We start from the raw sequence: 5,244 nt of genomic DNA on the forward strand, positions 1-5,244 counted from the left end.
AGTTTTCAGTACATTGTTGTAGTAGGGAGATTAACTTTTCCCAAGGGAAAAAATACTTCCAGTTGAAAAAGAGAAAGGCTGGTTACTCAACCTATATGTGACTACTACATATTATTTGTGGCCATTCTCAGAGCCCTCTGTTCTGAAGATCTTGACAATGAGTATTCCAATGAATGTCTTGCATGTTTTACATCTGAAGATGAGGGGAAAACAACCACTTGTTTGGACATGATTTTCTGTCGTGTCTGGTTTAAACCTTTGTCTAATTGGAATCAATTAGCCAGCTCATCGTGCTAAGTGCTAGAGATATAATAGCAGAGTTCACAGGAATTTGGGAATGAAAGCATTTCCCTTGCTCATCTACCCAAAGGTGAAGATGAGAGATTCAAAAACCAAGTCTATCTGATTCAGAATAATGTGTTCAGTTTTAATGCACAAATAGACTTCATCCAAACAAAATCCATGTACATGTCCGTCAGGTCTGTCCTAAAACCACCACCAGTTGGCAATGATAGACTAGGCAGGAGAATTGACATCACAGTATAGGTTCTACATAGTTGTATAGCTACATATCTATGTAGTAGCTAGGTTTCACTTCTAAAGGCATAAAGAATCTAAGGCTATATTATCCATTTTATATTTTTGAACCTTTAAGTCAATGTTAACATAAATATTATAATATGTTATATTATTACATATTGTTATAATATAATATAAATATTATATATTATTATATATTATGTTTTAATATAATATAAATATTATATTATAGTATTATATAAATATAATTTTATTGCTAAGGGAACCATAGCTAATCCTTTTCCATGTATATTCACCTTGTTGATTTGTTACTAAGAATCAAAAATAAAATTGGAATTTAACACAAAGAAGAGTTAGTTCCATGGGCTACACCCCATAATTACTCAGTAAAAGCGCCATAGACTACTCTTGTATAATACACATTATCTTGTGAGCATCAACAGTCTTAAAGTAATTAAATTGCATACAATTTTTGTCCTAAAAATCTTAACCATTTTACAACTATGTTCACATGAATTCCGCATGTTTTCTCATAGATGACCCAAGAGATAGATACTCTGCTAAAATCTAGGAATCATGAATATAGATGTCCAATATACAAGTCTTGGTCTAAAGCTTATAAGTTCAACTCCAATACAGATTAATAATGATGCATTATCATTATACTTTGAAGGTCACTGGAAAGAAGTCAACAATTTGATGGTAGCTTCCAGGAAAAAATGTTACAGAGGTCTTCTCTTCATCAGTAAAAATTGCCTAATTCACATAGGAAAAAGCTTTTATAGAAATAGAAACCAAAGCCTTAGAGATATCAAATTAGAGACAAGAGTAGGAAAAAAAAGCAGAAAACGGTGCTCAAGCTCTCACCGTCTACTTACATGAGGAAGAATAGCTTTACTTGATCTGTTATCAATATGCAACCTTAGATGGAAGATACTTAGCTTATGCTACATATGCTATTTATTAATAGCCATCTAATATTTCAAAGATAATTTATTAATTTCAAACAAAACAAAAATACAATATACCATAACATGTGATTCTTTGCAAATAATCCATTTGAAAACTGCCTCTATTCAGTCATCTATAGAGAATGAATCATGCTAGGAGATTCAGTTTCTGTAGAATTCATCCAAAGACCAGGTTCATAACTAGATAAATTGTTGAAAAATTTTGATTTTCAAATTTGGAACTATGAAAACAACTGAATTGAGAACAAGCAAACTAGTATGGAAGAATTTTATAATGATCTACCAAACTACAATTTACATGCCTTTATAATTCACTGCAATATATTTGGTGCAAATTAATTCTTGTTCATTTGTTAATCCCTCCGTATTAAGAACTAGCAAAATACTAGCAAATATGGCAAAATACCATTTCTAAGAATTCCCCACTTAGCCTCACATGAATCAGTCTTTTTTTTTCTCTGTCTGTAGTAATAGTGCTTGAAGCATACGGAATCTAGAAGCTTTTCAAATTCTGTTGGCATTTACTTAGAATCACTTTCAAATATGAGAGACATTTTCCCTTAAAAACTCTTGATATTGTTCTGATCTTATTACCCTTTAATCTTACTCGATTTGTTTACAGCCTTAAATTATTAATTTATTCATTCAATATATTTGAGCAACTATTATCTATCAGTCAGTGTGCTAGGGGCCAAGAATACAAAGTTAAATAGATACCGGCCCTTTCTTTAAGATGCTTAATCTATGGTGAGAGAAAGAAAGAGAAAGTGTGTGTGTATGTGTGTGTATGTGTGTGTGTGTGTGTGTGTGAAGTGCTATGTGATGGCATATTCAAGGTCATTTAAAAATCAAATTTTGTAGTCCCTCGGAACACAATTCGAGTGCTTCTTGAAACTTTGTCTCCCAGTAGCAGTCTTAACAAACCCCAAATAAACACCTTTTTACTTAAATACAGTCTCCATTTCTGAAATTTTGGTTAATATAGCAGAGGCAAAGGAAGGAATGACTCTACTTTAGAAATGGGGGCGAATGAAAACTAGTGAAACCAAATGACATTTTCCCTCAGATTTGAAGAATAAAAATGAGTCTTTATGGTGGACAATGGGGATAAGGAAAAAGTTATCCCAGACATGAGGAACGACATCTTCGGAGTCTCTCCTATACACACCACATAACTAGCCTTAGTTTTCTCATGTAATAGTAACAGTGGCAAACATAGACCTGTATGCTTTTTACATGTCCCATTTTTCAGTAGTTTCTTAGGGATGCTCTCTCAAAGCCATACTCTCCTAAGGACCTGCCAGAGAGCCCACATTCTTAGACCTGCACTGGCCATTCAAGCTACTAAGCTACTGTTTGGCCAGGCTACCCACCCTGATTTCACAAAGCAGATGTCAATATTCACTACTTGGATTCATAGCCAGTGGTACCTCACCTTGATCATCACACCTTACACAAGTGCTATGACATAATTATCCTTAACCATTTTTTCTAAGCTAAGTATTCTTCTGGTTTCACTATTCTGTACTCTTGGAGTGGCAGTTTAATTGTATTCAATGGCTTGTTTGAAGAGGTGAGCATCTAGAAAACTGACAAAAAGGAAGGCCATCCCCATTGCAAAGAAAAGAGTTTTATCTTTACGCTCTTTTATTATGTCCTTTGTATAATATCCCTTTTCCTTCTCTTACATTTGAAGGAAATTTAGGACAAAGTGAGTAAGACACTTTTTTATGATATTAACATTCAAAATGCTACTCTTATTCCAACAGCAAAACTCTATGTAAAATCTTTAACTTGTTCATATTCCATTGTGTGATCCTTATATAACATTGACTTGAACGGAAGACATGAAGGAAAATCAGTGTTTATGTGTAATATCTCTAAAGGTTGAAAAATTACTACCCAAAACTGAAAATTATATATATATGTGCATATATATATATCTCACAAACTAAATCTGATAAAATATCACTTTTTAAAATGCTGCATGTAATACCAATAGTACTGTAAGCAGGTATGCAGCTGGAGATCTTTTCATTTTTAAGAAAATAAAGGGTTAATAAGTGAGGAAGGCCAATGACTTTTATTTTAATGCTAACATTCTATATAATACTATTTTTAGAGGTAAATTTTGGCCATTAAGATTTCTGATATATTTTGATATTTCAACAATATATTTCACTTCATTCATTAGTTTTACTTTTTTTTTTTAATTCTCAGACAAAATTTTCAATCATTGGTTCCTCTTATAATGATTTTAGTACCTCTATTTTGGTATAATATTTAATTTGGAGAGTTCTTTTTCTCACTTCTGTAAACTGATTTCTCAAAGTTCATCTTTAAGTATTTCTGAAAAATACTGTTAGTGATGTATGAGTGTAGTTTGAGGTTTTAACCTTGCTCAAATGCCAGTTCATTATTTTTGGTATCTAGTAAATACTCATTAAAATCTGGAGTCACTATTTAAAAGTATTAAAACAATTTACGGGGCTTCCCTGGTGGTGCAGTGGTTGGGAATCCGCCTGCCAATGTAGGGGACACGGGTTCGAGCCCTGGTCCGGGGGGATCCCACATGCTGCGGAGCAACTGAGCCCATGCACCACAACTACTGAACCTGCGCTCTAGAGCCCGTGCACCGCGGCTGCTGAGCCCGGGTGTCACAACTACTGAAGCCGGCGCACCTAGCATCCGTGCTCCGCAGAGGGAGAGGCCACCGCAGTGAGAAGCCCGCGCTCCGCAACGAAGAGTAGCCCCGGCTTGCCGCAGCCAGAGAAAGCCGGCGCGCAGCAACAAAGACCCAATGCAGCCAAAAATAAATAAATTAAATAAATAAATTTATTTAAAAAAAAAAAACAATTTGCACATAACTCCCATCCTCTACTCACACAAAATGGAGGATTTAATGGGACCAGGTTAATATGTGGCTGAATTGTACTAAAATTCTTTCTACATTAACACAAGAAGACTTTTAGAAGCTAGGAAGTCAATTCCCCCAGCTCCCTGGTATATTACTTTTTAACACTTGCTATTAATTTTAATGAAAATGATTGAAAGTAATATTCACTAAATGTTTTGGAAATTTTCCAATCTATGTTAATACTTAATTGAAATGTGCCTAAGGCACTTAACATATATTAGCCTTACAATGATGGTTGTTTGGTTTTCCATAGGACTAAGAAAAATTGTAAATAACAGCAATGCCTTTGGGCAGGGAGGCTGTAAATTACAAACCAAAGGTTAATGAAAATGACTTTTCTGCACAAATGTTACTGTCAGAGGTAAAAAGAATGAGTTATTTGTTAGTTATGAAAAATAAACAAGAAATAAAAAGTGTTCTCATATCCCACTCCTATTTTTCAATGTCTTGACCTTTTACTTCTTTTTATTCTGTGGGATACGCTTCTTTTGTACCAAATTTTTTTCTAACTTGTAGTATTCCCCTTTTATCTAATTTCTCTAGTTTGAGTTCAAAATATTTATCTTGTTGATAACATGGTAAAAAGTTTCACTTTAGGTACATTTATAATATGACCATTTCTCAGGTTTTTCCTTACAAAAAGTCATAAAAAATGAATTGGGATGAATTCTGAATTATGCTTAAATGAGAATTAAGAGAAACAGCAGGATATGTAAATATAGAAGATTCTTTTGGTTCCATTCAACATACATTCAGTTTACTATTGTTTCATGTGTAAGGTATTGTGCTGCTACATGGCTAATTTTTTTAAAAAAT

This window comes from Eubalaena glacialis, chromosome 9, assembly GCF_028564815.1.
Source record: "Eubalaena glacialis isolate mEubGla1 chromosome 9, mEubGla1.1.hap2.+ XY, whole genome shotgun sequence".
Lineage (NCBI taxonomy): Eukaryota > Metazoa > Chordata > Mammalia > Artiodactyla > Balaenidae > Eubalaena > Eubalaena glacialis.